At 39.8% G+C, this 13490-nt stretch overlaps 1 non-coding gene and 1 pseudogene across 1 annotated transcript; one reads left to right on the top strand and one right to left on the bottom strand.

The window, feature by feature from the left end:
- The first annotated feature begins 1230 nt into the window (after nt 1-1230).
- On the top strand, nt 1231-1338 carry LOC130977452 (small nucleolar RNA R71). The gene has a single exon (XR_009085142.1). It is a non-coding gene; the product is annotated as a small nucleolar RNA R71 (small nucleolar RNA).
- Nucleotides 1339-10086: 8748 nt separating this feature from the next.
- On the bottom strand, nt 10087-10800 carry LOC130974957 (uncharacterized; annotated as a pseudogene).
- Between the last annotated feature and the right edge of the window lie 2690 nt (nt 10801-13490).

The following is a 13490-nucleotide window of genomic DNA, read 5'->3' as shown; positions in this document are numbered from 1 at the left end:
GATCCCTAGCTTCTCCATTACAGAGAGAGGCATGAGGTTTACACTTGACCCTAAGTCACACAGAGCCTTCTTGAAGGTCATGGTGCCTATGGTACAAGGTATGGAAAACTTCCCAGGATCTTGTCTCTTTTGAGGTAGTTTCTGCCTAGACAAGTCATCCAGTTCTTTGGTGAGCAAGGGAGATTCATCTTCCCAAGTCTCATTTCCAAATAACTTGTCATTTAGTTCCATGATTGCTCCAAGGTATTTAGCAACTTGCTCTTCAGTGACATACTCATCCTCTTCAGAGGAAGAATACTCATCAGAGCTCATGAATGGCAGAAGTAAGTCCAATGGAATCTCTATGGTCTCATTTTGAGCCTCAGATTCCCATGGTTCCTCATTGGGGAACTCATTGGAGGTCAGTGCACGCCCATTGAGGTCTTCCTCAGTGGCGTTCACTGCCTCTCCTTCCTCCCAGGATTCGGCCATGTTAATGGCTTTGCACTCTCCTTTTGGATTTTCTTCTGTGTTGCTTGGGAGAGTATTAGGAGGGAGTTCAGTAATTTTCTTGCTCGGCTGTCCCACTTGTGCCTCCAAATTTCTAATGGAGGACCTTGTTTCAGTCATGAAACTTTGAGTGGTTTTGATTAGATCAGAGACCATGGTTGCTAAGTCAGAGGGGTTCTGCTTAGAATTCTCTGTCTGTTGCTGAGAAGATGATGGAAAAGGCTTGCCATTGCTAAACCTGTTTCTTCCACCATTATTGTTGTTGAAACCTTGTTGAGGTCTCTCTTGATTCTTCCATGAGAAATTTGGGTGATTTCTCCATGAAGAATTATAGGTGTTTCCATAGGGTTCTCCTAGGTAATTCACCTCTTCCATTGAAGGGTTCTCAGGATCATAGGCTTCTTCCTTAGATGAAGCATCCTTAGTACTGCTTGGTGCATTTTGCATTCCAGACAGACTTTGAGAAATTAAATTGACTTGTTGAGTCAATATTTTATTCTGAGCCAGTATGGCATTCAGAGTGTCAATCTCAAGAACTCCTTTCTTCTGACTAGTCCCATTATTCACAGGATTCCTTTCAGAAGTGTACATGAATTGGTTATTTGCAACCATTTCAATTAGCTCTTGAGCCTCTGTAGGCGTCTTCTTCAGATGAAGAGATCCTCTAGCAGAGCTATCCAAGGACATCTTGGATAGTTCAGAGAGACCATCATAGAAGATACCTATGATGCTCCATTCAGAAAGCATGTCAGAAGGACACTTTCTGATTAATTGTTTGTATCTTTCCCAAGCTTCATAGAGGGATTCTCCATCCTTCTGTCTGAAGGTTTGGACTTCCACTCTAAGCTTACTCCATCTTTGTGGTGGAAAGAACTTTGCCAAGAAGGCATTGACTAGCTTTTCCCAAGAGTCCAGGCTTTCTTTAGGTTGAGAGTCCAACCATGTCCTAGCTCTGTCTCTTACAACGAAAGGGAATAGCATCAGTCTGTAGACCTCAGGGTCAACCCCATTAGTCTTGACTGTGTCACAGAATTGCAAGAACTCAGCTAAAAACTGATGAGGATCTTCCAATGGAAGTCCATGGAACTTGCAATTCTGTTGCATTAGAGAAACTAATTGAGGCTTAAGCTCAAAGTTGTTTGCTCCAATGGCAGGGATAGAGATGCTTCTCCCATAGAAATTGGGAGTAGGTGCAGTAAAGTCACCCAGCACCTTCCTTGCATTGTTGGCATTGTTGTTGTTTTCGGCTGCCATGTGTTCTTCTTCTTTGAAGAATTCGGTCAGGTCCTCTAAAGAGAGTTGTGTTTTGGCTTCTCTTAGCTTTTGCTTCAAGGTCCTTTCAGGTTCAGGGTCAGCTTCAACAAGAATGCCTTTGTCTTTGTTCCTGCTCATATGAAGGAGAAGAGAACAAGAAAATGTGGAATCCTCTATGTCACAGTATAGAGATTCCTTGAGGTGTCAGAGGAAAAGAAAAGTAGAAGACAGAAGTAGAAAATTCGAACTTATCAAAGAAGATGGAGTTCGAATTTTGCATTAAGGAATAGAGTTAGTTCAGAAATAGAAGGATGTGAGAAGAAGGGAAGTAATTTTCGAAAATTAAGTTAAAAGATTTTGAAAATATTTTTGAAAAACACCATTTGATTTTCGAAAATAAAAGTGGGAAAGAAATCAAGTGATTTTTGAAAAAGATTTTGAAATTAGAAATTAAAAAGATTTGATTGAAAACTATTTTGAAAAAGATGTGATTAAAAAGATTTGATTGAAAAGTTATGGTTTTAAAAAGATGTGATTGAGAAGATATGATTTGAAAACAATTTTAAAAGATATGATTTTAAAAATTAATGACTTTCCTAACAAGAAAAGATATGATTCAGACATAAAACCTTCCTTAACAGAAAAGGCAAAAAATGTTCAATCAAATCATTAATTGTTAGTAAGTATCTTTGAAAAAGGAAAGAAATTGATTTTGAAAACATTTGATTGAAAAGATATGATTTGAAAAAGATTTGATTTTGAAAAACTTTGAAAACTTGAAAAAAATTGATTTTGAAAACAAAATTCTCCCCCTTGTGCCATCTTGGCGTTAAACGCCCAGAATGGTGCACATTCTGGCGTTTAACGCCCAAACTACTACCCTTTTGGGCGTTAAACGCCCAGCCAGGCACCCTGGCTGGCGTTTAAACGCCAGTCTGTCTTCTTCACTGGGCATTTTTGAATGCCCAGCTTTTTCTGTATAATTCCTCTGCAGTATGTTCTGAATCTTCAATTCTCTGTATTATTTACTTGAAAAGACACAAATTAAAAATATTTATGGATTTTTAATAATGAGGAATAATCAAAATGCAACTAAAATCAAATAACAATGCATGCAAGACACCAAACTTAGCAGTTTGTATACTATTGACACTAACAAACTGAGAATGCATATGAGAAACAACAAAACACTCAAGTCAATAGAATTCAAAGATCAAAACAAGGAAATCATCAAGAACAACTTGAAGATTAATGAGGACACATGCATGAATGCAATAAGAACAGAAACATGCAATTGACACTAAACTTAAGATGAGACTCTAGACTCAAACAAGACATATTTTTTGGATTTTATGATTTTGTAAATTTTTTTTTTGTGCTTTTTCGAAAATTAAGTGAAAAGAAAAATAAAGGTATCAAAATTCTTAATGAGAATTCCAGGAATCATGCAATGTTAGTCTAAAGCTTTAGTCTAAAGGAATTAGACATGGCCGGCTAAGCTTCAGCAGGACATTGCATTCAAGAGCTAAATTGATGATGATCAATCAGCTTTGGTGATGATAAGAACATCACCTTGAAACACTAGAATTCATTCTTAAGAACTCTGAAGAAAAATAATACCTAATCTAAGCAACAAGATGAACCGTCAGTTGTCCATACACAAGAACAATCCCCGGCAACGGCGCCAAAAACTTGGTGCGCGAAATTGTGAACAATACTTTTTCACAACTCTCATAATCCCCGGTAATGGCTCCAAAAACGTGGTAGCTCAATACCATGGCATTACACAACTTTGCACAACTAACCAGCAAGTGCACTGGGTCGTCCAAGTAATACCTTACGTGAGTAAGGGTCGATCCCACGGAGATTGTTGGTATGAAGCAAGCTATGGTCATCTTGTAAATCTCAGTCAGGCAGACTCAAATGGGTATAGATGATGAACGAAAATAACATAAAGATAAAGATAGAGATACTTATGTATATCATTGGTGTAAGAGCTTCAGACAAGCGTATGAAGATGCCTTCCCTTCTGTCTCTCTGCTTTCCTACTGCCTTCATCCAATCCTTCTTACTCCTTTCCATGGCAAGCTCGTGTAGGGTTTCACTGTTGTCAGTAGCTACCTCCCATCCTCTCATTGAAAACGATTGCATATGCTCTGGTCACAGCATAGCGGAATTCATCTGTCGGTTCTCAATCAGACCGGAATAGAATCCAGTGATTCTTTTGGCGTCTGTCACTAACGCCCCGCCCTCAGGAGTTTGAAGCACGTCACAGTCATTCAGTCATTGAATCCTACTCAGAATACCACAGACAAGGTTTAGACCTTCCGGATTCTCCTGAATGCCGCCATCAAGTCCTGCCTATACCACGAAGATTCCGATTAAAGAATCCAAGAGATATTCACTAAGCCTTGGTTGCATGTAGAACAAGAATGGTTGTCAGTCACCTTATTCATAGGTGAGAATGATGATGAGTGTCACGGATCATCACATTCATCAAGTTGAAGAACAAGTGATATCTTAGAACAAGAATAAGCGGAATTGAATGGAAGAACAATAGTAATTGCATTAATACTCGAGGTACAGCAGAGCTCCACACCTTAATCTATGGTGTGTAGAAACTCCACCGTTGAAAATACATAAGAACAAAAGTGATCATTGGTTTCGGCCCCAAAGAGGGAACCAGAAGAACCAAGATCTGATCTAAGAACTAGATGTCCAAAGATGATAAATACAATGGTAAAAGGTCCTATATATAGAGAACTAGTAGCCTAGGGTGTACAGAGATGAGTAAATGACATAAAAATCCACTTCCGGGCCCACTTGGTGTGTGCTTGGGCTGAGCAATGAAGCATTTTCGTGTAGAGACGTTTTCTGGAGTTAAACGCCAGCTTTCATGCCAGTTTGGGCGTTTAACTCCAAGTTTTATGCCAGTTCCGGCGTTTAACGCTGGAATTTCTGTAGGTGACTTTGAACGCCGGTTTGGGCCATCAAATCTTGGGCAAAGTATGGACTATTATATATTGCTGGAAAGCCCAGGATGTCTACTTTCCAACGCCGTTGAGAGCGCGCCAATTGGGCTTCTGTAGCTCCCGAAAATCCACTTCGAGTGCAGGGAGGTCAGAATCCAACAGCATCTGCAGTCCTTTTCAGTCTCTGAATCAGATTTTTGCTCAGGTCCCTCAATTTCAGCCAGAAAATACCTGTAATCACAGAAAAACACACAAACTCATAGTAAAGTCCATAAAAGTGAATTTTAACTAAAAACTAATAAAAATATAATAAAAACTCAACTAAAACTACCAAAAACATACTAAAAACAATGCCAAAAAGCATACAAATTATCCGCTCATCAGCTTTCCAGAAATATATAATAGTTTATACTTTATCCAAGATTTTTTGGCCCAAACTGGCATTAAACGCCAACCAGAGACCTTTTTCTGGCATAAAACGCCGGAACTGGCATCCAAGCTGGTGTTTAACTCTAGAAAAGGCCTATGCACGTGTAAAGCTCAATGCTCAGCCCAAGGATCTGACTTTTCTCTCCTGACAACAGAGCATTCGAATCCATGAGATTAGAACCTTCGTGGTAGAGGCTAGAACCAATTGGCAGTATTCTTGAGATCCGAAAAGTCTAAACCTTGTCTATGGTATTCCGAGTAGGATCTGGGACGGGATGACTATAACGAGCTTCAAATTCACGAATGTTGGGTGCAGTGACAGTGTGCAAAAGGATAGAGAGATCCTATTCTGACACAAGTGAGAACCGACAGATGCTTAGCCGTGCAGTAGTTGTGCCTGGTATTTTTCATCCGAGACGAGAAATCCAACAGTTGATTAGCTGTACAGAAACCATAACTGGACCATTTTCAATGAGAGGACGGATGGTAGCCATTGACAACGGTGATCCACCAACATACAACTTGCCATGGAAGGGAGCACGCATGATTGGATGAAGATAATAGGAAAGCAGAGATTCAGATGCAACAAAGCATCTCCAAACGCTTATCTGAAATTTCCACCAATGAATTACATAAGTATCTTTATTTTAATTTGCGTTTTATTTATCTTTCAATTATCAAAACTCATAACCAATTGAATCCTCCTGACTAAGATTTACAGGATGACCATAGCTTAATTCAAGCCGGCAATCTCCGTGGGATCGACCCTTACTCGCGTAAGGTTTTATTACTTGGACGACCCAGTGCACTTGCTGGTTAGTTGTACCGGAGTTGTGAAAAGTGTGATCACAATTTCATGCACCACGATCCCATCGCCATCGCCTTCTGAACCTCCTCGATCCCAGTAGAATACACAGTTAATACAATGCAAGTAAAACACAAGTATAGGCATATATGTCAAGTAATTCAAGTAGGCAATTAATCATTTTATACAATTAGGCAAGTAATTTCAAGTCGGCAAAGCAAACAAATAGATAGAATATGCACATGATGAATGCTTGTCCTAGTGGCTGTGATATCACATTATCGGTTCAACTGCCAATCCGACACATCTCCATGGAGATGTCGCCCTTCGGAATCATAATGGGAACCCCCGATATATGGTGCTCGGAACACCGTCCAGGATTTTGTGCCTGCACACTCTAGTGATCCGAAGGGATGCGAGCTGGATACTCTTGCCACAGACCTCACATCTCAATGTAAGCGGGACAAACCACTACCCTTACGCTGCCGCCTCTACCTCAATAGACGGGATCCAACAGCCGTCCCTGCCAAGCGAATAGCGTCTCAACAATGTCTCAGTTTAAAAACATTTCGTTAGTGGTTTTCAAAAATTATTTATTTCAGTAATCAGTAGTTCACCACTTCCACAATTCATTCAGAACTCATTAGTTCACCACTTTCACATTTCATTCAGAACTCATTAGGTTATCACTTTCTCAATTCATTTTCAGTAACCACTAATATACTATTCTTCCTTCTCACTCAACTAAACTCATCCTCAGTACACCAGAAATCTAAGCCTCCGTTTTCTAACTTTTACCGGAAATACCGAAATAATTCCACCTAAGACCTTCTCTATGTTTTAACATCCAAAAACAAGCCAAAAAGTCTTAGATAGGTGTCACAAAAGTTTACAAACTTGCCGGGAAGGTGAAACAGTTAAATAAACAAGATTTTTATTGAAAAATAGGGCAGTGTGCATACGCATAGGAGGATTTTCAAGATATGTGCATACGCATAGAGGTGTGCGTACGCATAGGAGTAAAATTTTCCTATTCTGTTTGCTTGCACAATGTGTGCAAACTCCCTCAACAGATTGCACCTTCCAACGTGTGCGTGCGCACAAGGCGGTGCCTGCACACCGCTTGCAATACTTTGTTGGATGTGTGTGTGCACAGAGCGTACTAGCGCTCCCAACAGCAGCCACATCCTCATGTGTGCGTGCACACAGTTTTAAAAATACACAGGGTATGCATGCGCACACAAACCAGAAATCTTAAAAATTCTGCAACATTACATAATTCAGATTTTGACACCAAACTTTGAATGATCATAACTTCCCTTACAAAAATTCATTTTCTACAAACTTTATATCAGTTTAAAGCTCTCAAAGGCATCTTTAATTTAAAATAAGTTTCATCTAATTTTAAGTTTTGAGGCTCATGTTATGATCAGTCAAAGTTCACAAAAATCTATTTTTACCAAAGTTCACTACTTTCTCAAATTCTTAAAATTCATAACCAAAATCACATCAAAACCATAGCAAACTCCAATTTATCTCATAATTTACCCCTTTGCACCATAAATTCACTATTCATACAAATTTCCACTCACATTACATAATCCTCAACCTCAATTATCAAATATATCACACTAAAACCCTTTTCTCAACCAACACAATCATCCATCATAATTATATCACCAATAGTCATCATTATTAACCTCATTCAACCCCAATCTCAAGCTTTAACATTATTTTATCAACATCCACAGCACAATTCTTAAAATAGCCAAAATCATTACATCATCATACATCATCATTCAACAAGTCAACAACCAATATAATCCAAACCTATCCTATGGGTCACTAGCCTAAGTGTCTAGAAATATTATATATTACATAAAAGAAACCGAAACCATACCTTGGCCGATTCCCAATATGCACTAAAACCCAAGATTGAGTACAAATCAAGCCTCCACAAGTTCTCAAGTCACGAAATCCACTTCCAACCTATTCAAGTCACCAACATTCTCCATACAACACTAATTCAAGCTATATACACATAATTCATAACTAAATCAACCTAGGGTTCATCAAAATCACAATTTCACATGGATTAAGAGTAAACTTTTCTTACCCACAGTTGATTAGGACAAAACCCAATAATAATCAAGTGCTAGGGTGTACCTAAATAATCAAAATCACAAAATTTCACTCAATACAAAACCCTAAAATTTTGATTTTTTGAAAGGAATAACTGAGAGAAATTTCGTGATATTCTTACCAGTTTCTTGGGTGGTTTTTGTAAAGCTCTCTGCGGTGATCGCGTGGCCGGAAACAGTGCGGCGATCGGAGTTCCGTAGCTCAAGTTATGGTGGATTGAAGAAGAGAGTTAATAGTAACTCTTCTTCTATCTTCACTCTCAACTTGTAGCTGTGTTTTGGTGTGTTTGTGTATGTGGTGTGCTGAATGAGATCATTTATTGAACTTATATATGTTGGGCTTGGGCCCAACTTGGGCCCGGTCCAATCCGTCAGTGTTTTTGGCCCGTTTAGCTCAACTTTAGGCCAAACCCTTAAAATTAATGCCCAATTTTTTACTTTAATTATTTTTCTAAGGTTTTCCACTGTTTTTAATTATTCTCGCACCGTACCGGATAGACTTAAACTGGTTTGGCCAGTTTATTTGTCGGTTTGTGATTTTACTCAGTTTTTTTGCAGAAATTATGTTTTTCGACTCAGAAAAATCTACTGAGTCCAAAAATCATATTTAAATCCTCCAATTCACATTCTAAATTTTTGGATCATATTTTGGGGAATATTAATTATTTAATTAAACGGTTAATTAATTCATGGTTCTTACTTTCTCCCCACGAAATAAGAATTTGTCCTCAAAATTTGGCTTACCCGTCATCATTCTTAAATGTTCCTTCAACTTAAACCTACCTCTCACTATTCATCGTTTCATTCCTCCAGGTCAGCTCAAATTCCTATTTACATCTTCTATTCCTATTTTTAACTCCATATTTTAACTGAATTCAAGCTTATGTCGTACCTGTCCTTCTCACTCTTAGCTCTCTTCAATCAACCTTAATACAACATTAGAATTTTAATTCAATGCTCTCCAAATCTATCTTTCAAATAAATCAGTTTATATTTCAATCTAAGTCCAAAGTCATCATGATCAAACATCGCACTCCCTGTCTTCCCGACACGACAATTGGTATAGGCACTTTTTTTCCAATTGGTCTAGGCTCTTTCTAAAAATCCATCTAATTTCAGCCACTTTCTTTCTAATAGGTCTAGGCATCAACCTCCATACTAGGTTTTTCTCAAATTACTGGAGGTCTCTTCCATTGCTTTCACCCAAAATGGATCATCAAGAGCTTCTTCAATATTATTAGGCTCAATAGTTGAGATAATAGCCAATTTGCTTGAATTTAGATTTTTTAATGTTGAACTTGTGATTTATCCCGTTAATGGATCTCTAATAATGAATTCATGAGGATAGTTCAGATAAGATCTCCATTCTCTGAGTTTAATTTGAGTGCTTGTTATTTCAGAGCTAGTGGTTTCAGTATTACTTTCTGTAGTAGCGATTTCTACAAGCCCAGTAAGAGATAAAATGGAATTGTCTCCTGCAGAATGCTCATGGATAGCTCCTTGAACAAATACTTATTCTGGGCTTGTAGTGACTTGTATAGCTTCAATATTTGGAATATTTGCACAATCATCTATTAAGAACACTAGAAGAAGCATTAGTATCAGAGAAGGTAATGTGCATAGTCTCTTTAATAGTTTTACTGATTTTAATATAAATTCTATAAGCCTTGCTAGAAGTGGAGTAACCAACAAAAATACCTTCATATGTTTTTTGAATCAAATTTTTCTAGATTTTCTTTGATATTTAAAACAAGAAAAAAAAATAGGTCCTTGAACTTTTAAATTTTTGACAAATAACTCCCTCATAAAAATTAATTACAAATACATTCCTGACCCTTGCAAATGGTGGACGGATACATCATTCCATCCATTTGCCTCTCCAAAAACAAATGGAGATGGCTGAGGTGGCGCCGATGTATCTATTATGGAAAAACATATCCATTACAATGCCAACGTGGCATGTAACCAAAAAGATAGAGGACAAATAGTCCCTACGTTAGAAAAATGTTGCTTTGTTGAACCCTACGATATCTTTGATTTTTTCAAAAGACAATATGCTTTCTAGTGGAGGAATGCAACCTCCTTTAAGGGCAGCGAGTGCGTCCTACAAATTCAACCATAACATATCTTATCTCAATCTTAAAAACTATTCAACTAAATAATGATTAGTGAATGTGTTGGTAAATGATATGACTCGAATTGCTCGTATAGAGATACCAATCAAGGAGAGAGGATAAACAATAATTTTGTAACCAATGTCTTTAACTTACTGAGGAGTGAGTATTGGTGTCTTGCCTACTTCTTTAAGCATATTCGTCAAGGGAGACAGCCTGGCGAGCATTAGTGTAAGAAATGATGACAATATCAGAGCCGATCTTGTGTCGGGCAGTGACGGCAACTTTAATCTTGTTGACAATCTTTTGCATGGAAACCACCTTCCTTCCTCGTGTGTGGCCGCATACTTTGGGAGAGACCTGATCCTCAAGAAGGATTCAAGAAAAACCACTCGGATGAAGCCCCTGACTATTTTCTTGAGGTTGATGGGATTGCCATAGACGTTGTCAGTGTCGCCAATGATTAGGATGGAGGCAAATTCAGTAAGGAGGCGACCTTGATCCAACATTTCACCATAAGAGATCAGCCTAGTGTTTGGCAACCCCAACCTCACTGCCAATATCGAGAATCTGCTTGTTCAACAAAATATTGACATTTTTCTAACGCAGAGACCTATTTGTTTTCTATCTTTTTTGTTACATGCCACCTTGGCACTGTAATGGACACGTCGCTTCGTAACGGATACATTGGTACCACCTGAGTCATCTTCGTTTGTTTTTGGAGAGGCAAATGGACAGAAGGATGTATCTGTCTACCGTTTGCAAAAGTTAAGGATGTATTTGTAATTAATTTTTTAAGGGACTTATCTGTCAAAAATTTAAAAACTCATGGACTTATTTGTCCTTTTCTCTTTAAACAAAACATTGTGTTCCAAAAACATAAAATTAGTGCAAAGTAGGAGGAGTTCCTTTTCATAGTTCATAAAGTGTCTTTTTCAAGAATTTTCTAATGATGGTTCAGTTCAAAATATAGTAAGCTTTGTTAACAGCTTCAGCGCATAAAAATTTGAAAATTTCATTCTCACATAGCATTGCTTTAGCCATCTCTTGGAGACTTCTATTCCTCCTTTTCACAAGTCTATTTTGTTGAGGAGTTCTTGGACAAGAGAAATTATGTAAAATTCTAGTTTGACAAAAAAAGATTTCAAAAAGATAGTTTTCAAATTTTTTTATGGTCACTTCTAATAGAAAAAATTTTACATTCTTTTTTATTTTGAACTCTTTTACTAAATTTGTCAAAAGCATGGAAAGCATCTGTTCATACCCTGACCGAGCTCTCCAAACTCGGTAAAGCTGATAGAAGGCCCGACCTCGACCCAAGGCCCACGTTCGAGGTCGGACCTCGGACAAACAGGCCAAAGAAAGGCCCATCAGAAGGAACTAAGCCCAAAACCTAAAGGCCGAAAGGGCCTGGGGAAGGCGGTTCCGCAAAGATAGAGATGAATCTCCCAAAAGATAAGATAAGATAAGAATATCTTATCCAGGGATGATCACAGCCAACTACTATAAATACACTGGAGCACCCAGGTATAACTCATACTCTAATTCTACTTGATATCTGCTTGGACCCATGCTAACTTAAGCATCGGAGTGTCATTGCAGGTACAACCCCCCGCCGTTCAGCACAACCAGCTCGGGTCTCAGACCCACCACCTCGGGCCTTGCCGGAAGACCGAGCTGCACGTTTCAGGTAACCCTCGGAACATTGGCGCCGTTGCCGGGGACCTGGAAGTCATCCCTTTACCATGGCGGACGACCCTCCCAACAATAACCACGCTACATCAGAACAAGAAGAGGAAGTTGACACCGGAGAACGGCCGGACAGCCCTCTATCACCACGCACTCCAGGAGGAAACAAACAGAATCGCCCAAAGACATCACCCCCAGACAAAGATCCACAAAATCCCGAAAGAGAAAAAAGTTCGGAGATTCTGGAAACAGTTCGGGCACAACAAAGCCGGCTGAGACAACTCGAAGAGGACGTAAAGAAGCAGAAGGAAACTGAACAGGATCTGAGAAGGGAAGCTCGCAAACGCAGAGAATTGGAAGAAAAACTGCGGAAGATAGAGGCCAACCTAAAAGATCGGACGGAACACGGCACCACTCCCGAAAGCAACCATGATCCCTTCACACAAGAGATCATGAAAGAGAAGGTACCGCGAAACTTCAAACCACCAGGTATGGACCTCTACGACGGCACCACCGATCCAAGTCATCACCTCAGCAATTTCAGAAGCAGAATGTACTTAGTCGACGCCTCCGACGCGATTCGATGCAAAGCCTTCCCCACCACTCTCACTAAGTCAGCCATGAAGTGGTTCGACAACCTGCCACCAGGATCAATCTCCAGCTTTGAAGACCTGACCAAAAAATTCTTAACAAGGTTCTCTATTCAAAAGGACAAGGCAAAACATGCCCCCAGCCTACTCGGGATCAAACAAGGCAACCAAGAAACTCTCAGAGAGTACATGGAGCGATTCAACAAGGCCTGCCTGGACATACAACACTTGCCCACGGAAGCAGCCATCATGGGACTAGCAAACGGCCTAAAAGAAGGACCGTTTAGCCAATCCCTATCCAAAAGATACCCGACCTCCTTATACGAAGTACAAGAACGGGCAGGAAAGTATATCAACATGGAAGAAACCTCCCAGCTGAGAGACTCTTCCAGGAAGGAGTCAACCTACCCGCCCCGAGATCGAGATCGGGAACAGAAAAAGAAAGAAGAATCCAACTCGGACAAGCCACGAAAATACCACAGCTACACTCCCCTCCGAGTCTCCCTGGTAGACGTCTACAGAGAAGTATGCCACACCGAGAAGATCCCACCACCCAAACCTCTGAAGCACAAGAGAGCAGGAAGAGATCGGTCCGAGTACTGCGAATATCACAGACTCTACGGCCACTCTACTAACGACTGCCACGACTTAAAGAATGTTATAGAAAAGCTAGCCAGAGAGGGAAAACTCGACAGATACATAGCTGAGAAAGGAGAAGAAACCAGAAAGAGAAGACGGGGAGATAACGAAGATCGGGCCGAGCAAACACGAACCCCGCGAACTCCTGAAAGGCACATACACATGATAAACGGAGGTTTCGCAGGGGGAGGGACATCCAAATCCTCACGGAAGAGACACCTCAAAGAAGTCTACCATGTCCGAGAAGACAGCCCCTTACCCGAGTTACCTACTATCTCATTTACCCGAGAAGATGCTCTTGGAATAATACCCGGACACGACGACCCTATGGTGATCACCATCATCCTAGCCAACGCCAACTTACATCG

The sequence above is a fragment of the Arachis stenosperma genome, chromosome 4, assembly GCF_014773155.1.
Source record: "Arachis stenosperma cultivar V10309 chromosome 4, arast.V10309.gnm1.PFL2, whole genome shotgun sequence".
Lineage (NCBI taxonomy): Eukaryota > Viridiplantae > Streptophyta > Magnoliopsida > Fabales > Fabaceae > Arachis > Arachis stenosperma.
The sequence above is the reverse complement of the archived record's forward strand: the minus strand, read 5'-3'. Positions and strand labels throughout refer to the sequence as shown.